This window comes from Excalfactoria chinensis, chromosome 4, assembly GCF_039878825.1.
Source record: "Excalfactoria chinensis isolate bCotChi1 chromosome 4, bCotChi1.hap2, whole genome shotgun sequence".
Taxonomy (NCBI): Eukaryota; Metazoa; Chordata; class Aves; order Galliformes; family Phasianidae; genus Excalfactoria; species Excalfactoria chinensis.
Window position 1 is genome coordinate 11,201,223 of NC_092828.1, and position 27,978 is coordinate 11,229,200.

A 27,978-nucleotide genomic window follows, 5' to 3' on the forward strand; every position below is an offset into this window, starting at 1 on the left:
GGCTCAGTCCTTCTGAACTAGCCCACATCTTGGAGCATGGAGTGATGAGGTGCTGGAGGCTGTGGATGCTCCATCCCCAGAGGTGTTCAAGACAAGGTTGGAAGGGACCCTGGTCAACCTGGTCTAGTAGCAGATCTGGAGGTTGGTAGACCTGCCTCTGGCAGAGGTGTTGGAACTTGATGATCCTTGAAGTCCTTTCCAACCTCAGCCATTCAGTGATTCTATGATTCAAGGGGAATGCATGTTTCCTATGAGGATCTTCTAGAAAGAGTCCAGTGGAGGGCTACAAAGGTGGTTAGGAACCTGGAGGGTATCCTGTATGCTGAGAGAATCTTGAGTATCTTCAGAGAAGGAAACTCCATAACCTGTCCAGGCAGCCTGTTCCAGTGCTCTGTCACCCTCAGTGTGCAGAAGTTTCAGTTGGGGAACACTGGAAGATGCACGTAGAGCACAGAGGCAGCCTGGATACCAGCACATGGTGCCTTAAACCAAGATCCCGTTCCATTCTAACAAAATAATGAGGTTTTAAATCGCATTAGGGTTTACAGCTGTCTGGCATGGATAGCAAGCGCTACCAGTTGAGTTAATCTGACAACTCTGCACCTAATTATGTTGCTCAAGGAAAGCACACAAGATAAAAACTGAAACTGATAAATCCATCTCAATGCTCTGCTCTCGGTGTGCGCGGGCCCATTCGTGTTCAGGAGCGAGTGGCCCCGAACCGCAGCTGGAGCACCACGCACATCCCAGGCCCGACACCTCCTGCCCCTTGCCGCCCGCTCCCCAAGCAGCCGGTGCGGCGGTGAGGGGCTGCTCGGGGCGGGGCTGCAGGAGCGGCAGCGCCCGGCACCAGTGGCAAGGGCGGTTCGGGGCCACCGCCTCCCGAGGGCGGAACGCCGGTGACAGCTGGGAGGGAGCGACGCCGGCTCCGAGGTGCGGCCGCCGCCCGATCAGCGGCTGCGATCACAGCGCAGAGAAACGGGGCGAAGGCTCGGGAAGCCGGAGGGGCCCGGCAGCCATTGCCGGCCGCGGCGTGGGTGGGTGAGTACGGCGGTGGGGCGATGCGGAGAGGGGAGGATGGAGGATGCCGCCGTGCTCCGACACTTTGACCGCGCGAGGTGCTCGAGGGGAAAAAGTGCAGCCCGGTGTGGGGAGAGATGGTGCCCGGCTCCTCTCGCCGTTCCGTGCCGTTGTCCTGGGGGCTGAGGGACCCCTCGGAGGCGGCCGTTCCTTGGCGGGGCTGTCCCGGGGCGGCGGAGGGGAGAGGCAGCTGCGGGCTGGGGCTGGGGCTCGGCTGCAGCGCTCCACCCCTCCCATCCCTAGCGACTGTCCTCGTCGTGCCCCGCCGGCCGGTACCTACGGGAGGGCTGATAACGGTGCGGGGACCGCCGCCCTCCTCCTTCTCCTCCTCTTATTCGTCCTCTTCGCTAAGGCCTGGGGCTGAGCCCCTCTTCCGTGGGGCTGCCCGCAGCCACCCCAAGGCCTGCCCTTGGAGGGAGAGAGGGAAAAGGCCTCACTTATTCCGTGGGGGGGTGCTGGCAGGCTGCTATTTACATAACATGTCTCTGCTTAAGTGTGACCTCCTCGCTAACTGGAGGTTTCCTCTCTGTTTTCTATGGCAACACTACAGAACAGATCATTCACGGAAACAGATGATAGGGATAATTGGATGCAGGGTCATTTTTTGTTTATTGGTTTGTGGAGAGGAATGGCTGAGATTTTGGGAGAAGTTCTTCATCTCAGCCTGTAGAGCATCATCAGGCCTGAGGTCATTGCAGACCCAATGGATCTCTGCTGGAATAGAGTGGGGACGGGTTGAGCAAACAAGCAAGAACTATTTCTGACAGGTATTTACAGATTAGGAGTCATTTAGCATTAGCCCAATTATTACCTTAAATTTATCTTATAGACTAAACAAAAAATTATAAGGGACAATGTGAAATTAACCAAATATTATCCTTTCCCCCCTCCCCCTTTTTTCCCTCTCTTGAATTCATTGAATCACTAGAAGGAAGTCCTTGTGAATCTCACAATGAGAGAGAAAATGAGTCCCACTTCATTTCAAGATTTCATTTGCTCCCTGATATCACTGCCATATACTTAGGACCTATCATGTATATACAGTAATGTCTTTTCTTCCTTGATTGGTTTTACTGACAGTAAGCGAGATGTGTGTATGTATTTTAAGCAGGAGTGGGGCTCTGTAATGCTTATTAAGGTCTTACGTGTTTTATCTCCATGAGATGCCTGTTTCTGTTCCAGGTTTATATGGCTAGGAGTGAATATGCTTTGTGTGGGTTTTCTAAAGCCTGCTGAAAATAAACGTGCTCTGATTGTAAGAGATGATAATTCATGGCATATTTATGCAGAAAGGTTTTACAAAGACTTCTAAATTCTGCTTAATTGTCATTTGAGATGGAGCTTTTGTTCTGCATTGAAAATGTGTATCTTTACTATTAATAATGCTTAAAATTAGTTCCTGTAATATGGGAGGTGTGGTATTCCACAGGATTTAGAAATCTGCTTTCAATTTCTTTTCCCTTTTGTTGGCACTTCTCGGTACATTGGGATGACTTTGTTTCTTCTCTACCACAGGTAGAGAGGCATCTTTGTGGGTCTAGTTGTTTGTTTTCAGATGTGTGCAGGAATTGAGGATGTTAATGTAAACCAATACGTGCTGGACTTTTAAACACAAGAGCCAAGGGTGTAGGATCTGCCAGAAGAGGTGTCTGTGCTCACAGGTGGAGAGATGGTTTCTCTAGAGTTGCGTTGTAGAAGTCTGAGAATGACACCACTCCTTAGGACTGACACTGAGGCATGTGGGCTTAGCTCTGCTCTGTGTGAGGTGCTGTACTGTATGATATCATTGCTACAGAGATTTGACCAAGTGTAAGTTCTCCTGCATGCAGATAAAGCATTCCTTTCTTTCTATTTGGAAATGCTTTGGACAATAACCATTCTCTGCTATGAATTTAGTGTTTGTTGTTATGGGAACACAAGAGTTGGAGATATCCTTAAGGGGGCACGGGTTGAAGCAGAGCTAAAAATGAGGTTAGAAATGAAAGACGTGTGCTTTGTTAAAGAGTTAATCTCCATTATACAGTGATAGATCAGAGATTCCTCATCAAGCTTTTTCTCTCACACCTACAACTGTTTTTTGCAGTTGGTGTATTAGTGTCACTGGTAATGTCCAGTCCAGTTTACCTCCAGCGCCATCTTCATTACAGGTTACCCCAGCTCTGCTGTCAGCTTCTGCTTTGAATATTATTTATCAATGTTTGGATGTTTCTAATTATTTTCACTTATTGAATTGTGGTTTCTTTGTTTGTTTACGTTGAAGATTTCAATTTGCATATGACAGAAAAATAGGGTACATGGAAGTAAAGAGTGCGCTGAGGAAATAAGTGGGCCTGAGCCTTGTTTCTGGACAGTGCAAAGCCAGCTGGAATAAATATGTGTTGGAGAACAGAATGTGGAGGAGATGCTGGGGTTGTCACACCATGCTCCAGGAGGACATATGGACATCCACCGCTGATTACTGTGGGACAGCCCCTCAGTCTTGATTTATTTATTCCAATATTAACTTTGAAATTAGATTGCTCCACTAGTAACGGAAGCAAAAAACATTAAACCCCTCCTCATGTCATGCTCTGTAATCCTTCTGATTTATTCTTTTTCTCTCAACTTTCATTAACTCTATTCTGCTCCATTTTGAAGAGGCAATACACAGCTTTAATTGCAGCTTTGTGTATCGATATGCACAAACACATTCCATCTCTCCTGTTTTTCATTAAAAACGAAGTTTCACATTTGGAACAGTTGGTGATTTATTATACTTACTCCAGTGCTACTCTGCATTATTCAGGAAAACTGGATATATACTCATTGTTTCATAGTTTATTCAAATTACAATAAAATATCTTGGACAACACAGGTCTAAAAAAATATTTTTTCATGTTATTTTATTTTATTTTTATCTTTCCCCATTGTGGAGAGGTTTCCTTGTATATATGAGAATTTTGTAACAGATTTCTTCCTTCCCCCCCCCCCCCCCCCTTTTTTAAATAAAAATACATATTAGTAAGTATTATTATCCTTAATTTCAGTAATAGGCAACATGCATTGTAGTATTTCAATAGAAATGGTATACATTAATTTTTGTCAGTGCAAAATGGAACTACATTCATTTAAATTAATTTTTACTCATTCATTTTCAGGGATACTTGCTTATTTTGCGTATTATAATAAAACCTAGAACATGTTTTCTCACATGGAATTCTTTGCTGAGCTGTTCTTTGAGAACATCAAAGCTTTCATGTGTTTCTTCCTTGCAGTGTCCCATCTCTTCTCTCCTTCTATCTACTGGATATAGCAGCTTAAGGGTGATTAATTCTATGTGCTATGATGGGTGAGTTCTTTAGCTTTTTCCTTCAGCCCAACACCAGGCTCATAGATCTGGCATTTCTTTCCACAGTCTTTCTCTTTGCCACATATGCTTTCAAACAAATGCAGAAACACAAACGAGGAGCCAAATGTGTTTGGGAACCTTCAACCTGCAGCTGTTGCTTAAAGTTAGATTAAGAGTGGATGAGGTGCTTTATGTAGTGAGGGTCGGGGTGAGAAGCATTTTTGCTGGGTTTTAGGCTCAAGAACGTGTAGTCTCCAGGTATCTTGTTTACCATTCTCAATGGGAAATTGTGTGTCAATAAAAAAGTGATACACAGTGACAGACCAGTTTGACTCCATGATCTATAGAGATCCCATAGTTAGTTCACTGCTTTGCAAGTAACTTGATAAGGAACCTAATGAGCTGAAGGGCGTTTCTGGAGGTGAAATTTGGTCAGATGGCCAAAAATCATGTAAATGAGGAGATCTTCAGAAACAGTGAATTGGCAAGCTTATTTATTTATTTAAAAGATACTGACTATGACTTTCTCCCTTCCCTTTCCTTCTTTATTTTGCTTCCTCTCTTCTTCCTTTCCTCTTTCTTTCTGTGTGCGGAAGATGGTTGAAGAACACCTTCATTTTGTTTTGATGATGATGAGATAGCTTTGTTTCTTTCAGTTTTTCTAACCCCCCCATATATTAGACTATATATTAGACTGTGAGCCAGCTTTCTGTAATCAGTGTGGAATTAGGAGGGGAGCTATTTATGCTGTCAGCTCAATGTGTATTTGTTTGCGTGTTGCTTACCTCTTCTCTACTGAATCCTGAACACAGACACAACTGTGGGAGGATCAAGATGTCTCTCATAACTCTTGCAGTCATCTTTGAGGTTTTCTGCTGTTTTCTTCTCATTTTCAGCCCACCCTAGCTGCATTTGCCTGCTCTCTAACACACTACCTTGAAAGTAAGGAAAATGGGAACTATATCAGAATTTATGTTTTTCGTGCTTCTCAGTGCCATTTTCACTTTCATCGTCTTGGGATAGCAAGTAGATGACCTCCATTTCACCGATCTTCACAAAAACATTAGTACTGAACACATCCAGGTGCCCTTTTAAAATAGCTGTTAGCTCTTCATTCATTACGGAAGTGTCGTTAGTGATGTTTATTGCAGTTTCACTTTTCATTTTGCACTGACAATAAGCACGTGCTGCAGAAGAAATGCATGGCTTCCTGACAATAAACTTAATATATGGCGTAACTTTAGTTAAGGTAAGCATGATTATCAGCCTTTGTCTTGATCACTGACTACTTATCCTTTCTTTTGACTTCACTGTGCAGGTGAGGAGGTGTTTTTCCTCCCCACTTAAGTACTGTGCACTCAAGTTAAATCCTAGTGTTATGTATTTGCTTTAAGATAAAGTGGGCTAAATGGCATGTTAAAGTATTTGAAATTGAAATATAATAATAAAAATGTAGAAATAGTAATTGTAGCTATTATGTGATGAGAGTAACAGTAAGCCACTGCAGAGCAGCCTTCCTTGCCTTCTTTCAAAATTATCTTATTTCTCTTCTCTAATGAGAAGAATGAGGAATATCTTATCTATCAAAAATAGTTCTATTTCAATATATCTTCCCAAAGTATCAGTGATTATGGGGCTGTTTTTTCTCTAGACAAGTATCCAACAACTGATAACTTTTTGCTGCATTATAACCCTTCCACGTGTGCTAAGAAAATACTGTCAAATATTTTGCATTTCTTCTAACTAACTTAAACTGTTTGATAAAGGTGCAAGCCTTCTTATAGCCTACAAATTCTCTGTACAGACATGCTCACCACCCTCATAAATACTTGTGGCAATACGCTTCTGCGTTGAGCCTTATCAGGGCACGTTTCTGGAGGGGAAGTTTTAATCTGAGACAGTGGTTCTGTTTCTGCTTGAGTGTTTCAGCTGCCGGTGCTTCTATGACATTTGAAGTACTCCAGTTAGTTCATTCTGACCAATCTGAATATAAAGTCACTATGTTACCTGTCAGGATGGAAATGTGTTGTGATGTATTTCTTTTCTAAATTCCTTGGAAATTGGAGATGAAACCTGGTAAATACAGCTGCTTACCTTATAGAAGTGTAAAGCAGGGCCTTCACAATATTTTTACCTTGTGTTGATGTACTTTGAGTCACATCTTGGCATTTCCAGTAGAACAGAATGCATCTTAGTCATTCCTTACCAAACTACCTAGGTATAGACCATATTATCATCATACTCTTGTTAATTCAGTGGAGCAGACTTTTTCTTAAAGAAGAATACAGTCAATTTCCTTCTCATTTACTTTCCTCATGTCTCCTTATTCTTAAACCAATAAGAATAACCAGAAAGAATGTGTTTTATCTTCTCATATTGACATTATTTTATATTTACTAACTTTAAGAAATAACAGAGTAAAAATCTATCGAGGCTATGGTAAAATAAAATAATTCAATTGACCAACAGGATGATGGACTTAATTCTCACAAAGCCAGACTTCAGCTTCTCTGTGCAGCATAATCCTCTCAAAGATAATCACCTTATTAGCTTCTGCATGAAGCTTTAGCCACTACCAGTATTATAAAGAGGGAGGATGGGTGCAGCCAACACTTCATGTCTGCTCTGGCAATTCTGAGTTGTTTAGTAAAACAGCAAGCTCTTACTAAATTCTTTAATTACATTTGCTGTAGCTTGGCTTCCTACGGAAATGAGACTTAAATGCTTCTGTTGTTTTTTAGTGCCCTATGACTAAGTTTTGGGTTTGTTGGCTACACTTGTTGTTCAAACTGTATTTGTAAGAGGAGCTGAAGTCTTAAACCTAATGCTCCTGCTACTGAACTCAAGATGTACATACTTGACTGGGATGCCTAGGTGTGCTGTATTATTATTTATAAAGCTGTTGCATTATTGCAGAATGTTAACTTGCATTTTATGCCAAGATTGACCTTGTAAAGTGAAAATTTGAAGGCTACTTTCTTTTCCCCATCATTTTTTTCACATTATTAAACTTTCAGGTTTACTTTTGTTTCCTTGCCTTTAATGCATTGCCATCAGACATTACCCTTCTCTATAATTTTTAGATTCTACATTCTGCCAGCCAGAAAGTCAATGCTGTTACTATGTTTTGTGTTAAAATACATTGTTTTCCTGCACTCAGTTAATTGTAATATCATTGCCTTTATGCTTATAAAAATATATATATGTACATATAAAAAAAGTTCTTTGTATCTTTCTTCTAAACTATTGTCCACTGTGTAAAAAAAGACTGTAAGATTTTGATTCTTATAATGTATTTTTTAGTTTTCTTATCTTTTCACCTTAAACTTTCCTAGATGACTTCTAGACTAGACGGTTATTTCCGTGTTAGATACAACTGAAGTAGATTTAGTCTATTTATCTACTACTAATCTAGATAATTGGTAACATGGCAGTGGTTTCTAGCAGCAAGCATAGGGAACTTCCGTGTGCATATGCACACGTGCATTAAAAAAACACTTCAGGAGCTGACATACAAATAAATGTGTCTGTACTCAGCATATATGACAAATGGGATGAAAGAGAAGGTTCCCACACACTAATGCTGTAAAATAATTTTACAGTAATGCCAGATTAGGCCTTAAGAGAGGATGTACTGAAGACAGCATTTCTAATTATCGCACTTAGTTAATCTAATGTGTATTTCGAGGTTAGCTCTTCAAAAAGTGCAAAAGTGACATAAGATTCTAAATATTTTCAATTTAAAGTGTTTTCACATTGATCACACAAAAGTAATTATCTCTAGAAGAGGGAGGTGTCCCTGTATCACAGTAGGTAACAGCTGCAGGGCATTTTGTACAGAGATATTGTTTTACCGATTTGCATCTATATATCTACAATCCTGTTTCATGTCAGTAAATCAGAGACTGAAACATCATTATTGTAAAACAAACAAAAAAATCTGCAGAAAGAACTGAAAAAAATAATATACTTCTGGTTTTCCCCTTCATATGCAATATATTTCTCTATTTTGCATCCGATGCAAAAAGACATCACTGGTCCAGCTGCCTCCATCAGCTGCAATTGGCATTGGAGGCGGGGAGCTGGAAAAAGTCCATCGTCCTTTGCTGGAATGCAGGAGCTGCCAGCTCCTTACGGAGAGGTGGGACCAGAAGCATGAAGCAATCACAGCATGGAGATGAGACTGCAAAATAACTATGCTGCTCTTGTTATTTCAGATACCCCGGAAGAACCTTTTTTTTCCCCCTCAAGAAAATAATTTTGATTGGCATTGCAGTATTTTAAGAGAGGGAAAAACTAAAATGGATGGCTTATTCTGTACTGATAGTAGAATAGCTACTTCATTTGTTAGTTTTCATGTGGAAACAGGTCTGAAGAAGCTGTGAGGAAAGCAGGCATGTCAGTGAATGTGAGATACAGGAGATGAGTGAGTTAAAAGAATATGCTACAGAGAAAAAAGGAAAGAGTGGGTGTCTATGTAGGCAGCTTTGTTGATGGCAAAATGCTACATGTTCTTAGTTTGCTGTATTTTTTCTTGATGGAGGAATGGATGTTCTGCAGAATTTAAGCAATATCATTCTGTTTTATTTTAAAATTATTTCATTTATATTTACACATTTCTTTCTCTCTTTCTTTCCTTTTTAATACTGGAAAAGAACTATCAATTTAAGGCTTAGATCTCTTCTTCAGTAATGGAACTGAACAATGAGAAATTAATTCTGAGACCAGACTGAGCTGCATTAAAGTCTTTCACATGAACAACCAAGCCAACACCAAAATTACTGGTAGACTGGAGACAGTACTGTACATACAGTGTTATCACTTCTGAAATACATTCTCAGAGTCACTTAACTACTGTTTTTCTGTTTTAAATTTGATGGCTTGAAAGTAACAGGTGAATAGTTGAATAATGAGGAAAAGATCATGGAATCATAGAATGTCCTGGATTGAAAAGGACCTGAAAGATCATCTAGTTTCAACAACCCCTGCCATAGGTAGGGTTGCCAACTCCTAGACCAGGCTGCCCAGAGATGAGAATTATCTTCTGCTGTGGCTTTGTGTTGCTTTTCCACTTTCCTCAAGGGCTGTGTTCCATGTTTCAGATGAAGGTAGCTTAAGGCAAGAAAAATCTCTGCAACAGTGTCTTCACTGAAAGCTGTATTGTGGATAGGTTGTAACAAGAGGTGTTTATATTGCATTCTCATGGTTCAAAACTCTGCCTTAATTAATAAATCCACCATGTGGTGGAAAAGATAATGGAATTCACATTCTGCCAGACATGAAACTTACTGTTCTATTCTCTTTACATTAGGTTGTTGGTTCTTTTGTTTGTTTGTTTGTTTGTTTTCTTCCTTGTCTTCTTTTGCTAAAAAGAGGACGCTATTATTATTTTCTTCTTTTTAATGGTTTTTTTTTTGTTTGTTTGTTTTTTGTTTTTTGTTAAATACATAAGTAAAATTAATGGGTGTTTTTTGGTTTTTGTTTTTTCTTTGTGCACCTCATTATTTTATTTGTGAAAAGTTAAATTAGTGGAAGAACTTTCTACTGGACTACAGCCTTAGCTCTGCAGCAAATAATTACCGTTTGAAGCCAAGATGCTATGTTTATGGTCTGTTGGCCTCATTCGGTTTTTAGAATGCCATGTCTGTGTTCCCACTACAGCCATTGCTCTCTGAATTTGAAATCTATTGGTCCAGTATAGGCCCAGTAAAAGAGCAGAAAATGACAGCCTAGTCACTGGGAGAAAATGTGGTGAAACTGGAGTTTTACTCTTTGAACTGTATTTGTAGTACTTTTTCTACATTTACAATATCATCAGTAAGCAGCATAAAGAAAACAATTAGAAGTACTGAAAATATAAGCAACTTTTATGCATATTTCATATTTGCATTAGGATCTTTCATGAAGTGATCTTCAAAGCACCAACCCTTTAAATACAGCTAAATCTAGCCACAACAGCTGCTGATGTGTGTGATTCAGTGAGAAGTCATAACAATGAATTCTTAGCTTTTCTGTCTGTAGGTTTCTATCATTCTTATTTCTGTTTCTTATGTCACTGCTCTACATTTGATGCTGTGTACAATTTCAGTGATGTAAGATGTTTCCTGTAGATGGCCTGAAGTCATTCAAGGCCAGGTTGTATGGGGCCCTTGGCAGCCTGATCTGGTGGGTGGCAACAATCCTGCAGCATGGGGTTGGAGCTTGATGGTCTTCAAGATCCCTTTCACAGAATCACAGAATCTCAGAATGACCTGGGTTGGAAGGGACCTCAAGGATCATGAAGTTCCAACTCCCCTGCCTGGCAGGGCCACCAAACTTCCACATTTACTAGATCAGATTACTCAGAGCCTCATCCAATCTGGCCTTTCAGCTCAAGGCATTCTCTGACTTAGGTCAGAAAGTACATTCAGAAAACCTCCATCCTTTACCTGCAGAAGTTTATCATCTATTGTCTTACTGTGCTGCTTTTTAAGTACATCTTTTGTCACTATAGCTGCTTTCCAGCATGAAAGAGTGAACAAACCCCCATTCCAGCATGCCATTAATGCCACATTGATCAGCTGGCAGATGTTGCAGGGTGACTGGTACTCCTCCCAGCCCTGCTGATCCCCCCGTGCCATATGTGTGTGCCTGGCAGGTGGCCGACCCCAGGGCTCCCATGTGGGATTCATGGCCTGCAGTGGGGTGCTCACAGGCACTGAGACCTTCCAAATATGGAAGAATGTTCTTGTTGGAGGGTTTTTAAAGCAAAAAGGAGCCGCTGTGATAATAACTCATTTATCATATAATTAAAGACTTAAAAACTCTTTCAATTTAAGACAAGCAAAAATAAACCTCCTGTATTATAAATATGGGTTAAATTAGGCAGAGGTTGATTTTTTAGGTTACTGATTATATTGGTGGCCAACATGTTTAACAAGAGCGTTCTTTGTGCTGGGCAGCAATATTTACAATGAAATAGCACTTTCATTATCGTGTAGACATTAAAAATAAAGCAATGAACTTGCTAACAGGCGTATCTGGGTTAGGCTGCAGTAACTCATTAGAAGCTTCTAAAGCAGGATTACATAATTGGGAGCCTATCTTGCCAGGTTAAATATAGTACTGTAGTTTAATCTAATGTGCGGCTGTGTTGGCTGTCAGTGGTGGTATGATTTGTTCACCTTTTCAGTGCTATGATTAAAACCATGACTACAATGAAAACACAAGTAAAATTCACAGGTGAACTTTTCATTGAATTTATTGTGAGTTTTATGATATTCTTTAGGGTAGGTTTTTTCTTTCTCTTCTTATTTTCATGAATAAAAATAATAATTAACTGGTTGGACAGGAATAAACTGGAAATATGGGCAGTATATCTTTCATTAATCAGTTTTTTTCTTTAATGAAATAATAAAAAGAATTTGTTTTCCTTTTTCTGGCTTATAGATAATCTTACAGGGTGCTACTTCTAAAGTAAAGATACCTCCAGCTATAAGAATCTGCCAGTTAAAACAGATGATTTTGCAATATATTGCACAAAGAAAATAAAACAAAAGGAAGAAATTAAAGGAATTTATTAATTCCCTTTGGCCTGTTTTTAGAGAACCACTAAATTTCCAATAAAATTACAAAGAGATTCACAGGCTTCTAGGATCAATATTCCTAGGTTAGGTGTACAGTGTATATTACGCTCCTATCATGTAAATAATTAACTACTTTTATCTTTATATACAAGCACCGATTTCTTGCAAAAATTGTTCTTAATAAGTTTCATATTTCCATTCAGAAGTTTCATGTGTGATCAAGTGAGGACACAACAGATGGGAGGTTATGCTCAGCTTCAAATATGAAGTCAGTGCCATCCATACCTGTGTCTGGAGATGAGCATGGCTTGCTGTAATCAAAAGCCTTAGCTAAGTTATGCAGAGCGTAAGTGTATGGTGATAACACTTGGTCAGTTTTTTTCCCAGCTAAGACTATACAAATCTGATAAGCTCAGGATATGTTTACCAAGCATAGTCCTGTTACACACTCTAGTTGTAGTAGCATACTTTCTTCAAAAGCATACATAATTCTTAGTGTGCAGTAAGTTTGCTGCTGTTTTTATTTTGTGCCAACCTAAACTGAGGGTCTATTTAATGAGGACGTAAAAATAATTAAATTTATAGTCATAAATATATATACTTTATACTCCTTGTACTCATGAAGAAGAAACTACTATTGACCTTAAGTCTTATTTTTTTTCTTTTTTTATTTAAAGGCTAAGAGCCGTGGAAATCCTTTTTGGTATATGTGGAACAAAACCAATTCTCACTGAAGTATTTCCATTAGTAACACCTCAATGTTTTTATCACAATCATTTAAATGCCATAAGAAAAAATTGCTCTGAGGCTGTGCATTAGAAATATGAAAACCAAGGGATCAGTTCCCTAAATTCAAGAGATACTATCAAATCCAAAAGTGAGATTGCTTCTTTCTAGCAAATAAGTTACTGCATTCAAATTGATGTATTATATGTCTTATTTAACACATCATTATTAGTCTGGTTGTTAATTTGGCAAGTCATTAACTGTTTTATGGGCACTGTTATATGCCATTTACTATGCCTTTTTCATTTGTTTAGCTATTTATTCAGCATCTGTTACCTTTCTAACAGTTATGTTGCATCCCCCCCCCGCCCCCATCCAAAAATAAAAGCTATGGTTGACAGGTTGACACTGTAATTGTTATATGCAAGGAATTCTTGACTGATAAATATATTATGTATAGTTCAGGGTTTTCTGATTGTAGAGAGCTGAGGTATCTTGGAATAAAAATAAAAGGAAAAGAATAAAAAAGTGAAAATGCTTTTTATGAGAATTTAAAACCTGAGGCCAAGCACAGCTTGATTTAAGGTGTTTCTGTAGAGCTTTCCTACACATGGTAACCAAGATCAGACCTGGATAAAATGTGTTTTTTTAAGAAACCTGTAGGATAAGAATAAAGACCAGGTAACTGCAACACATTCTATTTCTATAGACTTTAAACATTTTTTTTTCTTTTTATCTTCCACTGCAAAGGAAAAGATAAGAGAAACTCAAAGGATGTAGAGGTTTTGTGCTTTGCCAGCAGGCATAGAGCATCATTTGGGAAGGATTTGTGAAAAATCACATATTTTCCCTAACTATTAAATTTTTAAGAAGTGTTGGATTTTTCTTGCTGTGTTGCAATAAAAAAGTACTTTTTCAGGTTGTATCTGAAAACATGCCCAGTTCTTCCTCTGCTTCCTCTTGCATTCAAAATCTTTGGAAAAAGGTCTTCTCCGTACTATTAATTCTAGCTTTGTTGTCAAGGAAATAAATGTGATAATACATCCAGTATGTCCTAGCATGTGTTAAAAGTATTGTAGACAGGTGGCATATGCTTTAACAAGATGTGGCTTTGCGAGTTTCAGTCTGTCTATCCTTGAGCTTTTTATCGGTATGGCTTAGGTGGTTCTAAGGATGGTGGGTGTATTTGTTTTGTGTTGTTTTCACCTGGACAGTGCTCTTACTATACTCTGGCAGCTCAGTATATATATACATACATATATATTTACACGTGCATATATATGTATGTATTTCCTAGATGAAGAAAGCATGTTTATGTGGAGAGCACTCCAATTTTCAGCTAGGTTCACTCAAAATCTCTGAATTTCCAAATAATATCAAATATTGCTATTATCAAACTACTATGCCCAGATTAATTTTATTTATTTATTTATTTGTGTTTCAACTGATACTGTTATGTTTCCTTATGTGTCTTTGGGTGCATGTTTAATACTTGGATAGATCTAGAAACAAATAACAAAGTTATAGTCACACAGTTTTCATCTTAAGAGTGTGTGAATGAACTCAAATTGCTCTGCCTGCAAGAAATTCTGCTTCTTTCTTGTTAAGATGTTTTGCAGTGACTTCTATCAGAAGTTACTTTATCTATGTTTTAAGTAATTTACAGTGTGAGATTTACCAGACGTGCTACATGCCTTAGTAATAGAAACACAAAGTGACAAGCATTGTATTCAAGTTACAAAAATGCAGAGAGGAGCTGTAAGAGTGGTTGCTAGAGCCAACAAGGACAGGGCAGCTGTATTTCTGTCTGTAATTTCCCAGGCAGCAGAATGTGCAGATGTATTGTGCTGAATTGCTATTGCATGCTATAGTGGGATTGCCAGGTGACAGCCGGAAGCAGTGGTTGAGTACCAGGTGAGAAGGTGCAAGCAATGCACTTGAGTGATTGGAAGGAGGGGAGCCTGGATCCATCCCCTCCTTATCCTCATTTAATATTTAGTAGCTCAGGGGGGTAGCATCTTTCTGGGTACAGACTGTGCTCCTCTTGAGCTGTCACTGGCCAGTGAAAGGAGTGAGTGATTTTCTTACTTTCTTTTTTTTTCGGTGCTTCTCCCCCCTCTCCCCCCCCCTTTTTTATTTGCTATTGCTCTGTAGAGTTTGTAGCCTGCTAGAAATCACTGTCCTTTCATTCTTTTGCCATACCTATGCCATAGGAGGTTAGATAATGCATTGGATTGATTGTTTGTGGGTAGTAACTTCCATGTTCTTAGAAGTCTTAGCTTGTTTGCTATGCATTGGGTACATACAGAGAATGTGTCCAGTGTGATTTTAGGTAAATACGTATTCTTGTCAAGTACACAAGTCTTTCTTGTGTACTGGGCAAGGAAAAGTAGAAATGTTCAGATGAAAGTACCTTCTGTTCTGTTTTGTTCCAAGTAGGATACTCAACATTGATGTTCTCAGATCATGGTGACTGTATTAGGCCAGAGATGAAGACATATACACAGACCTTTGATTTGTCTAAAAGTATGAATGAAAAAAAGAGCTCAACATTGTGTATGCTGCCTGTGTAGCTTACTGTCATCATTCTGTAACTTCCAGCACATATTTTCCGAAGTGCTGAATAATGAATTTTTGCCATTGGAGTGTGTTTGCTCACTGCTGTTCTGAATTCCTTCTTCCTTTTTTAACAATACTTGGAAAAACCTTGTCATGTCCTTTTATTATTTTTTTTTTTTTTCTGTGTTAATTTTACCTTTTGAATTTCCATGCAAGCTTTCAAAGTCTTCTGAGTCAGAAGATAGGAAAAATGCTATCATATATACGTGCTGTCTCTGTGCTGGCACCTACATTCACAGGATGCAGGGTGTGATAGGGTTAAACCTACCCATACCAATAGTAGTATATGGGATAGTGCTTTGGAGAGGGCCTCTGTACATCTCTAGTACAGTGGATACCCAAATTGATAATTGAGTTTTATTGAAGTCATATAACTCTAGAAATAAACTATAGAAATTAAAATGTGGTTATCCTTTGGAAAGGGGAAGAACTGGCTATTTAATAATAAACATTTAAAAAGAGGGGTAAAAAAGAGACCTAATGTAGAGCACAATGGAGAGACTGCTTTCATTTTTTCTTAATGGAGTAATTTTATCCAATGAAACACAGTAGTTTACATTTTATACATATTATGATGGCAGTAAATTAGGTATGCTTTGATAAACATAGTGATATAGTCTCTGTGTATGACATGGTCACTTGACAGTGCTGATTTGATTGGAGCTGTCCTAGGCAGATAACTACATTTTGCTTAGTTGTCATAGGTTAACCTAAAATCTACCGGCACCCATGACAGGGGTATAGACGGCCTACAGGGCTGCTATCCCAAAAGGAAAAGAAAACAGGGAAAGAGAAAATAAATACAGCAGCAACGATCTAAGGAGGCACACTATTTTACTAAATACTATATTGGAATACAGAATAACACAATATAATGCAATATAATTGGAATTAAGGCTAACGAATCAAGTAAAATAAGAGAGAGTGAGTCCTGAAACCGAAAGGCCTACTGTAACTCTAGGCGAAACGGCTGGAACGCTCCCACACACTCCCCCATGGCTGGCAGGATCCGAGAGAAAGCGAGTCCAGCACTGAAGTGAGATTATATAGTCCTGGTCATATGACTGACCGTGGTGCTCCCTGGGACATGTAGTCTTCTTTCTGTGAGCGGCAGATTCGTCAAAATTATCTATGCTTAACATGATGTTATGATGTGGAATACTGATAGCAAAATTACAACATTGCAAAACCATGACATTAGTTCAACAAAAACAAATGAAAGAAATGGGGCCTCTGTGACCCTAGTGAGCTTCAACAAAGCAAAGTGCAAGGTTTGGCACTTGAGTCAAGGCAATCCCAGATATGTTTACAGTCTGGGAAAAGAACTCCTGTTCTTCTTGCCCTGCAGAGAAGAACTTAGAGGTCCTGGTAGATGAAAAACATAACATTAGCCAGCAGTGTGTGCTTGCAGCCTGAAAGGTGAATGGTATTCTGGGTTCCATCAGAAAACGAGTGACGAGCAGAGTGAGGGAGATGGTTGCCCTCCTCTATTTTGCCCTTGTGAGGCTCCAGCTGGAGTACTGCATCTAAGTGGGGGGGCCCCAGTACAGGAAAGAAGTGGAGCTTTTAGTGAGCATCCAGAGGAGGGCCACTAAGATGATCCAAGGGCTGGAGCACCTTTCCTGTGAAGAGAGGCAGAAGGAGCTGAGCTTGTTCAGCCTTGAAGAGAGAAGGTTCCGGGGAAACTTCACTGTGACCTTCCAGTATTTAAAGGGAGTTCACAAACATGAGGAAAATCATTCTTTTTACTTGGGTAGATAGTGTTAGTACAAGGGGGAATGGTTTTAAAATTAAGGAAGGGAGATTTGGATGAGATGTCAATGGGAAGTTTTTTAACTGAGAGTGTGGTGAGATGATGGAACAGGTTGCCTGGAGAGGCTGTGAATGCCCTGTCTCTGGAGGTGTTGAAAGCCAGGTTGGATGGTGCTCTGGGCAATATGATCTAGTATTCTATCGAGCAGTGGGCAACCCTACCTCTGTCAGGGAAGCTGGAACCTGATGGTCCTTGACAGCCTTTCCAACCCAAGCCATTCTATGAAATGACAACAAAATGTTGTGACAGCTGAACCTGAAGGTTTAGGCTTTGGAATTTTAAGTAAGGACTCCCTATTTTCACTTTGTAGTTTTGCCTTCTCCTTTCCTTAGCAGGAAGCCCCATATTGATGACTGGAGATCAGGTACTGTTTCGTAAGTTGCTTATGCTATTTATTTATTAAGATGTCCTTTCACTGTGCAATATTGGCTCAATTGGGAAGATTAAGAGCACTCTCCGCTTTCTCATTATAAATGTTTCTTGCTTAAAAAAACAAAACTTTGGAAATGACTTAAAGGAGAATAAGTAAAAACAGCCATTGTTAAGAGACCTTTATGTTTGAATGGGTCTATTTTAAGGAGATGTGGTAGAATGTCAAGATAAATACTCACTTTCTAGGAACTACTGCTTTATTCCCTTGACATCCACTGGTTTCACAAAGAGGGCTGTCAGTTTTCTTCATAGTTCCTAGCAAGGGTGAGATCTACAAAAGAAAATGATTTACTTATTATCTGAACATGTACACACTGTTACAAGGTTGCGTTGTTGTTGCTTGTTTTTTATTCTTTAGACAAAACAATTTCTTCCTACAGAACACTGAAACGGTGCTTATATGTTCTAGTATGTGTCTCATGTGTTCGAGTGCCAGCTTCTGCTCCCTGCTGTCTTATCAGGTGACAGATTCCTGTTTGCTCAATGCTCATGGAGAAATAAACCATCTTGTACTAATATTCTGATTAGGATCTTTAGTTTATCTCATCAGAAGGATATTAAATCAACCGACTTTCATTTCTTAGAGGGCAATTTCTGAGACACTACTTGTCCCTGACCTATTTTACTTAGGCAGGAATTGTCAGATACTAGGGCTTTCTTTTATCAAAGCATACTATATCATATCTTTTTCAAATATCCCTTTGATTTTCTCTTCCATTATTCTATAAAGGTTTTGCAGATATTGGAAAATCCAACACTGAATACTGTCCAGAGAGTAAGCAAAGTATCTCATTTTTCTTCTTTTAATCTCTGCTTGTTCTAGAGATCCCTGCCCCATTTCTAATAAAAGGCTGAAAGTCTGGTAACAGCGGGAATTCCTGGAAGTGTCAGTACTAATCTACATGGTTTAAAAATTCATTGTTTTTTCAATTTATTTGCATCCATTTGTTGCAGAATTAAAGGGCTGTGCATGCAGATGCTAGTAGCATTATGGAAGAGGGTGTGGGTCAAATGTTCTTAATTACTTCCTGTGTGGAGCCAGGAGTTGAGCTTGATGATCATGTGGGTCCCTTCCAACTTTGTATATTCTATGATTACTTCTTTAAACAAAACTGTTTAGAAAATACTGTTATATCTTATTCAAGCATTAGAAGTGAATCCAAAATAATAATAACTGTTCTTGGGTATGTTTGCAAAAATTGGTGGTTTTATTTTATTTATTTATTTTTTATTTTATTTTATTTTTTTTTTGACAGATATCATGTCTACTTTCATAGTCAGTTAAATTAGAGTGCTTATCTAATACATTAATAGATGGAAAAAAGTGATCGCATCTATTCAATCATGTATATTTAATTTTAAAAAATATAAAGGGGTTTCAGTACATTAAAATTGTATCAGGTGTTCAGCAGAAACAAGTGAAAAAGCTGGTGATGGGTTTGGGGTGCCATTAGGCTGTAATCTCACTGATGTTTTTCAAGACCATACTGGGAATGAAGGAGATGTTCCAGCTCTCCTTCCATGCTCAGTTGCCTTTTCCTTTGCCAGTCACTCCTTATGCTGGATCCAGCATTTTTCAGCTTCTAAGATGAACCATCCCAGAGTGATAAAGGTTAAAAATATTGACAAAAACAAGCAGTTTGCTCCTTACTGAGATTGATTCTCTTTTTTTGAATTATTACAGCTCTACTGAGTCAAGGTAGTTGCAAAATTGTTATTATTATTTTTAAGGTTTACTCTGCCTTAAAGATCTCATGATACCGTGGTCTCAACTGAGGCATGCTGTAAGGGACAGAATGAGAGCTGTCCTTCTACATCCATCAAGGTGCGCAATATTGCTGAATGGAAACTGCTCCCAAGATGATATTTTGTTTGGGTACATGCCTCAGCAATTATCTTTAATATCCCCTTCCCTCCTTTCTGAAGTTTCTCATGTGACTGCCTTCCCCAACAGCAACAGGTTGACAACTGACTGAACCACTGATGTTTCACAGCAGCCTTTGCTGAACTCTGATTATTTTCACTATTCCTATGTTGAATTCTGCACAGTTTTGACAACGCATGATTCTGCAAAGCTGTCATCAATGCCTGTCACCAGCCTGCAGATTCTATTAATTGTACCAAGTAGTATTTGGTGAGGCCATCAGTAGATACTAGTCTAGTGGGCCAACAGGTAAGGGATGTATTTACAAAGACAGTTAATTGTTTCAGCCCAGAGGTGCAATTCTTAAAACATCTGCATGGTATGCACTGTGTCTGCACTTACACTAGTCTCCACTTACCATTTGTAGGTGTCTGAATTTCTAAATGTAAGCTTTTGTATACCTACAGCTCAGATTTTGTGTTTCCAACTTAATCCATATTTTTCCTTTCTAAACCAGTCACTCTCTATGTCTGTATTTAACCTAATATTTCCACTCAAAGTGGACCAAGTCAGGAGATGTGTTGTGCTAAAATGCACTGGTAGCTAGGTGTCATAAAAAAGTAATTAGTGGAATTTTAATCAGAAACATAATCTGCATGCAGAAATCTTTTGTTCAAATGGAAGCAACTCTAATACAAAATATTATGGGATGGCAGTTCCCTATTGAAACTAGGTCACATCATATAAAATAATTAAAGATTTATTGCTCCTTAGGGAGGGCCCTAGATCTCCAGATGAGTGTTTGGGGTGCTCAATGGAGAATAATAAATTGCTCATATTCTGGGAGAGTATTGCAGTCATGATGTGAAGGACTGTTGGAGCATGCTTTTCCCACTGCATCTTGAAAATAAAACCGATGCCTGCTTCATTTCTGAAGAATCTGGATGAAAATCAGTGGAGATACCCATCTTAGGAGATCTTAGTGGCAGAAATGTATCTTACTTTTTTCTGCTGAGGATTGTTTAGAGAGGGGAACATGAACTTCTCCATGTACTGTAGAGGTTGTGGAAGGTCTTAACAGAAGGCTGAATGTTCTGCTTCCCTCATGTGACCAGCAGAAGAACTTTTTTTTCCCCCTCTCAGTAGCAGCTTCTGAAGGAAGTGAAGGAAGTGCTTGCTTTTTCTTCTTTGAGAAGAAGCTTAAGTGACAGTAACTTGAATTCTTGGAATGCTGACAGCCTAAGCTTTTCCTTCACCTCCTGGTGATTTTAATGCACTGGGCAACCAGGACAGTGGGGAGAGTTGTAACAGTACAAGTGATATCGAAGAAAAGTGAGTAATCTGATGGCAGCATATTTATCAAGGAATTCTTTTTCACTCACCTGTGCTCAGTTCTGAGTGAGGTGTTTCATGTTAAGCCTATTTTAAAAGTCACTTTCCTAAAATTGGAGCTACTGCTGATTGTACTCAACTGCAGGAAAAAAAAAATAATTAAAAAATTGATATTGTCTTGGCTCAGTTTAAAATGTTATAAGGCTAAAAGAAAGCTATCACAATGAAGATAACAAGAGATGTGACGTCCTTACATAGTTATAAGACCCAGTTTAGCCTAAAAATCGGACAGCAGTGAATTCACCGTGAGTGTTTTATCTCTGTAGTCTGCTGGTTCCAGTAGTACAATGTCTTTGTAAAAGACTGCAGCTTCCAAAATTGTACATTTCAACCCTAGCAGGTGAAAGGCAGCAGTGTAGCACTGCCTGCCTGTCATTAAGGGAGGAATGAATGCTGCCACACATTGTATGTTTTTCTCATTAACTATGAACAGTGAAGAAACTGATATTTGACCTCTTTTTGAATGAATGCAGGCATGACCTATGTACACCACTAATAAAACTTACCTCTGTGTACATGAAGCAATCTATTTTAACTTTGTTATGGAGGGCTTTTTTTCTCTAGTTGGGAATATCTTACCTTTTTACCTGCATTGCTCGTTGCCCTAATTAATGTGAGCACCAACTTAAATTAGCTTTCTGAAATGAAGGGGAAAAAAAAAGAGTAAATCTAACTTCTCCTTTCAGGTAGCAAAAAATTACTTACATAGATTCAGAAAATATATTTCAATGTTGCAGTTTCTGGTACTCTAATGTGCTTCCGTTTTCAGCTCCTCTACACAGCTCACTTCTATCCAGCGTAATCGTGCTGCCATTGCTTTTCTTTTCTGCAAAGCTTAAAAACTCACTTTAGTAATGGGGAAAGCAGATAAGATGGAATTTTCATTTTGCAATGTATGTAACAGAGGTGACATCTTCTGCGAGGGTTTATGTACTGAAATGAGATTAAAAATATTTACATAACTTCTATTATTTTGAATGAAGCAACTTCATAATCTCCAGTCAAAAATTCCACATGTGCTCTAGTATAATGCTAAAGTGGGCAGATTAAGAAGAAATATCAGTTAGCTGATACTGACAGTAAATGTCATCCTGTGTCATAAAGACTAACACCTCCCATGCAGACACGGGCTAAGAGAGTTGGGGCTATTCAGCCTGGAGAAGAGAAGGTCCTGGGGGGACCTTCCAGTACCTGAAGGAGCCTACAGGAAAGCTGGGGAGGGACTTTCTATAAGGATAAGTAGCAACAAAGCAAATGGAAATGGTTTTAAACTGGAAAAGGTTAGTTTTAGAAGAGATTTTAGGAAGAAATTCTTTACTGAGGATGCTGAGACACTGGAATAGGCTACCCAGCATTAAAGGCCTGTCTGGATGGGGCTGTGAGCAACCTGGTCTCGAGGGAGGTGTTCCTGCCTATAGCAGGAGAGTTGGAACTAGGTGATCTTAGAGGTTCCTTACAACACAAACCATTCTATGATAAGAAGAATCCTAAATAACTATTCTTGTAAAATAGGTATATCGCCATTATACTTTGTAACATGAACTTAAAAAATACATTTTTATGGTAATGTGTCATTAGGTGTAGTTGTTGTGTCATAATCTGTTATGGAAACAGGATTGCTTTAAGTAGTGACTATCAGACGAATTCTCCTCCTTCCTCTACCTGCACTTCACTCCCAGCAACGTGAAGAGCAGCCAGCTGTGGGTGGAGGCAGTGCTGTGGTGCACTTCTCCTCCCCGGGCAACTGAGCAACTCTGGCACCCATTGGAAGCAAGGCAAGCAAATGCCTCTATCAGGGAGTACCCTACAAATGAGGGCATTTCTTGTAAAATGTAACACGTGTGGTTATGCAAAGCTCTACGATATTTCATCTTGTCAAGAAGGAAAAGTCTATTCTGCTTCTGTCAGTGTTCCACAGCAAAGCAGGCCTTCAGCAGGATGATAAATGGCATGCTTTAAATGCTGTTTGACGCAGCTGCATTGTCTGTTGCTGAAGAAATGAAAACAGCAGTTTATATATGTATTTATTTAAATTCAAAAGCATGTTATCATGCAGCAGGACTTGAATCAGACACGAAAAACTAAATCATGTTACTTAAACTGTTTATTCATCTGTTTGGAGCATTACTCTACTTATTTCAAGAATTTCCCATGGGGTAGGTTCTTGCCTGCAGGTCATGGTTATAGTAATCCTTATCCCTTAATTTTTAATTTTTATGCTGCTTCTACACCTAAGTTCATGCAAGAGGGGGGCTATCTTCTGCTTTCTCAGCATTCTGAGAGTAAATCCTCTGGTTTTTATGTAGCATAGCTTTAAGAAAAAAATAAGTACACCATACTTTGATTACTTTTATGAGTTTTTAGAATATTGATTATTGAAGTTTGTAAGGAAAAAGCAGAAAAGTAGGGAAGCATTTGGTTCTGTAGTGCGTTTGGGTTTGAAGGGCAGTTGAATGCAACCATACCAACTGACTGTACATTCCGTGGTAATGGAGCATTTTAGAGAAGTCACGTAGCATTTTTATTTGACAGTGTGAATTTTTTTAGTGATTTCAGAAGTTAGCTTTAGGATGCTGCTGAAGATTTTTCTTCATTTTATGAGTATGAGAAGTAAATATCCATTTGAATTTGTTTAGCCATTTCATATTGCATGATCCCCATTGTTAGTGCCTTGTGTACTCCTGTTTGTGCTCAGCTGGAGAGAGCAGCAACCAACATGAAAAGAAGAAAACAGTACTTTGTTCATTTGATTGTGTTATTTCCTTTTAGTGTTTATGATGTTTCCTCATTAGCAGTCCAATGTCTTTAGTTATGTTAGATCTTTTGAGAACTCCTCAGTATTTGAAAAAATAAACTGCTTCTTGCAATAAAACTCCTGTCACATAATCAGTTTAATTCCTAGCCTTGAGTCTGTTGTAGATGTGTTTGCATAACGCCCTTGGGTTCTGTGGTAACTGCTCTGTCTCTCTTGTGTTGTATAACAGGAAGGTCTGTCCCAGATAGAGGGAGGTTCCAGTCCTACTTCTATGCGGGTTATATGGATTTATTTCATTCAAACCACTGCCATTTAAGAAGAGCTTCACTATTATTGAGAAGCAGAGTGTATCTTTACTACACAGTCCCAGTCTGCTCCTTATTAGATTGAAAAGTAGTAATGAAAAATCAAAAAGTATGAATCAGAGTGTTTTCATGGTCAGGAAGTCACAGAGTGCTCTCAGCAAGGCAGGGCTTCAGTTTGTGTTAATGGTTTAATAATGCTGACTGTTCTGTTCCATAATTGATGGAAATGCAATTCACTGTTCTGCCAGAAAGTGCTCCTATATAAAGTCATTTTAAAGCAAACAAACTGTTCCAAATACGTCACCACGATGGCTATTATTTTGCTATTGAAGTGACCTAATAGTTCAGATAATTTCACAAAGTGATCACCTGAAAGCTTTCTGAGTTTTAGATCTGGGATGGCTATATCTAAAGCCGATATTTTCTAGAAATTCATGATTGCCACCTTTTTTCTTTAATAATATCACAGGTAAAATTAAGTCTAATTTTGTTTAAACTAGCAATATCTATCAAAACTCAGATTCTGTCAGTGTCCTCTGTTATTCATTAGGGTCCTACAATGACATGTTGATACTTTAAGAGGCTAAATGTTACTGTAAGAATTTTGCTGTTGATTTCTTTTTCTCTTGATAGGGCCAAGATTTTAAGACAGCTATTGTAATTATGATCTATATATATTGTTTAAAGGCAGTAACATAATGTGAAAAGAGTGTCTTCTCTCTTCCCCCATCCAGCTTATAAGCATCTGTAATGAAACTGAAAATGAAATAAAGATTATAAATCAAGAGTATATGTTATTATTTAAAGTATTATTTGCTATAGGGATTTGGTTTCTTTCTATAATTAACAACACAATTGTATGTAGCAAAGAACTGTTTTTTACTTCAGTCTAAACATATGTACTAAACAAGCTTTCTATTCTTTGAAAGGATACACTGAATTACAAAAACAAAAAGCACTTTGCAGAAATACACTACTGTAACCTTACTTCTATTATACTTTTAATGAAGTTACTTTTTACTGTCGAGCTTTCTCAAGAGCATTTTCTACTACTTACCATTTTTCACTTTACAAGCATAATTACGGACTGTGTGCTTTTTGAACTGTAATGAAGACTCTTCTAGGGTGGGGAGGGAGGTATCAGTGGTCCACTGTCTCTCTGAACCTGTACACTGTTAATGAGTTATTATAAAAGTATATGCTGCTCTTGACTTACTAAGTCATTGACATAATCTTACACTAATGCTAACAGCTAATTTCCGTGTGGTTTAAGAAAGGCTGGACAGTGTTGGCAATGCTGAGGTCTGTGAAGTGTAACTTTTTCTTTTTCTTTTTTCTTTCTTTCTTTCTTTTTTTTTTTTTTTTTTTTTTTTTTTTTTTCCCCTGGGAGAATTGCTGTTTCCACCATCAACCATAGTTCTAATTTGTTTGGATGAAGATGTCTGATAGTAATCCAGAGAACTTCCCAGGATTTCATCAGATTAATTCATAGCTAAAGGGAGCTTAAAAAGCCTTTCCAGTCAACCTGTCCTTTGTAAACTTTTGGATTATGCAATCAAACAGAAAGAAAACTTGGCAAGTTCAAAGGTGGAACACTATTGGAAACAATGAACCTGCAATAAATGTTCTCCAATAGTGTAAAAATCCATGTTCATATAAGTGTGTTTTTGGTGCTGTTGTTTGGAAAACCCAGTGATCTAGAAGCCTTTAAAAACTTTTTCATTAGATTTTTTTTCTAGCCTTTGGACAGGTAGTGTAAGCATTCAGTACTAGGAAAGCTGAGAATACTAACAAGAGGTTAAGAGCTAGAAATACTTACAAATGACTACAGTCACTAACATTTAGAGATATTTTCCTAGTTTTCCCAGCAAGTTCAGAAAGCTGCAAAAGATGATACTCCACTGAATCAAGAAAAATGATGCAGTAAGACATCACTAGAAACCCAGAAACCCAATTCCTTATTCAGTGTGATGGGATTGTTATTTATCTATTCCTACCAAGAAAAGTGCTTTATGTACAGAAAACATTTTTCTTTAACAGCATCTGTTTTTGGAAAACTATTATATCATGGCCTGAACCAGGTGCCTGATTGAACACCTGGTGAAGATGGTGGCTGGCCCAGAAAGTGCAGGTGCAAGTATTTACCTGTGCTTCTCATGTGACCCTGGGTCCATCCATTCCTGTGATTCATTAAGAGTTAGTCTCTGAAGGGAGCATGTCTCCTGGATGAAGGCCAGTTTCTGGGAGGAAATATTCCACAGCTAGAGAGCCTCATCATTGGCTGGGTGTGTCAACATTTTCCTATGTATGATTATTGATGTTCCTAACAATACTTGACCTGGTACTGCAGAACTTGTCAGAAGCAGCTTTGCTGCTTCCTAGGATCAAACAGTCCTAGGGAGTTCTAGAATCATAGAATGGCCAGACAAACTCAACAGCTCTACATATAGACTGTAACAGGAGGAGCAGGAGTACTTCCATGAAGTTAAGGAGAAGGGAAGTAGTAATTAGAAAAAGGATTGACATAATGAATGCATTCTCATATTTTTTTTAGTAAGATTAAAAATAACTGAGAATGCTAAGATAGGTGTGTTATATGCCATCAGGATCAGTAATGCAGAAGTTCAATTGAAAATTAGCTTTTGGGGTAAAGTGGAACTTCAAAGGAGTTATGATATGATTGCAAGTAAGATGCAACAGGGGAAATAACTTAAAAAATACTCTTAAAGCTTTCTAAAAGTATTTAAAACGCTTTTCAAAAGGCTGTGGTGGTTGTACTAATGTTAAAGCCAATTGAAACTGACCACATTGTGACAGGGGGTAGCCTGCCAATACAGGCCAAAAATGATCTTACTAACCAAAATCATCTGCACCTGTTCTGCAGCTTACTGAGCAATTTTTAAGCAAAGCATTAACCTCATTGGTTACTGTTTCTTTGTTTTTAGCACTCTTTCCAGTTAAGAAAATCCTTATTTTCAACGTGGTCTTTCATATTCCTCAAAGGAAAGCATAAGGAAATAAATCAAAAATCCAGGTGTATCTTGAATTGAAATGAAACTCATTGCTCAATTGGTAAGTTCCTTGGCCATAAATAATTTCTCAGCGTGGGACAGGTTTTCTGATGCTATTTTCCTGTGTGAAACACCAATATATTGTAGGTTTATGCTATTGGCCTCTGTTCTCTAGAAGGTTAGATTTCAGGGTTGGCACCCAAGCAGGGGACAGCAGGAAGTAAAGATATGAGATGTGGTTTGAAGGGTAAATAAAGAGCTTCCTTACAGGGAGTGAAGGAAGTGCTAAGTTTCATTGCTGACTTCTAATGAAAAGAAAAATTATAATATTTATTAGTAAATACTGTAACTTTGAAACTTCAATGAGAACTTAGATTTTGGGTTTGGAATATCTAAATATATGTAATTCTATTGTAATCCATGATTTCATAGGCTTTTTGGGCCAAAGGATGGGATTACTGCTTATTTACTGTACTGCACGAAGTGTGAGTGATCAAAGTACTGGTGTTCTCTGGGGTACTTGTGATCTGAGTTAATCATCAGTCCTGCATCTGTGCTCTAAACTCAATGTGTTTTTACCTTCTTTCTATGATTTTGTCACATCTGAACTTTTAAGTGTGCGTGGCAGTAATACCCTTAATAATGAGCTTCTGTGAGTTTGGGAGCTTCTTCCTCAGAATGCCACTCCATTCTGAAGGCTTGGTGCAGTAGGTGATGGGGAGTCCTGTACATCACTCCATTAGAAAATGAAGCAGAAATTTAGCAGTGATGCTGTATTTCTTCTATTCCCAGTCAATGGAAGCTGTGCATGAATAACAATAGATTAACAATTTAAATACTAAAATATCAGTACTGCAAGAAAAAATGTTAGCAAGGACAAGTGATGATATTGAAAACTGAAAACTAATTTGATTTAATGATATACGTATACCAGTAGGTGGGAAGTTGAAAATTCAGGTGATTTTTAGACAGCAGCCTGTGGTTTTGGTCTGTGAAGAAAGTCTTGAAGTAAATGAGAGGATGGAATGGGTCTAGAAAGGTCTCAGAGTGTACGATTGGTTCTCGATAAAAGAGATCGGCAAGGTAAA

At 38.6% G+C, this 27,978-nt stretch overlaps 1 protein-coding gene across 9 annotated transcripts in view; it reads left to right on the forward strand.

The window, feature by feature from the left end:
- Positions 1-865: 865 nt before the first annotated feature.
- The window catches only part of JAKMIP1 (janus kinase and microtubule interacting protein 1), a 126,716-nt gene continuing 99,603 nt past the window's right edge, over positions 866-27,978 (forward strand). For 3 of the 9 annotated variants that reach the window (XM_072336593.1, XM_072336597.1, XM_072336592.1), the window contains exon 1: positions 867-1,041. The gene's annotated coding sequence lies outside the window, so the exon portion shown is untranslated. Of the gene's footprint in view, positions 1,042-27,978 lie in introns of all 9 variants that reach the window. The other 6 variants (XM_072336595.1, XM_072336594.1, XM_072336596.1 and 3 more) reach the window with 4 other exon arrangements.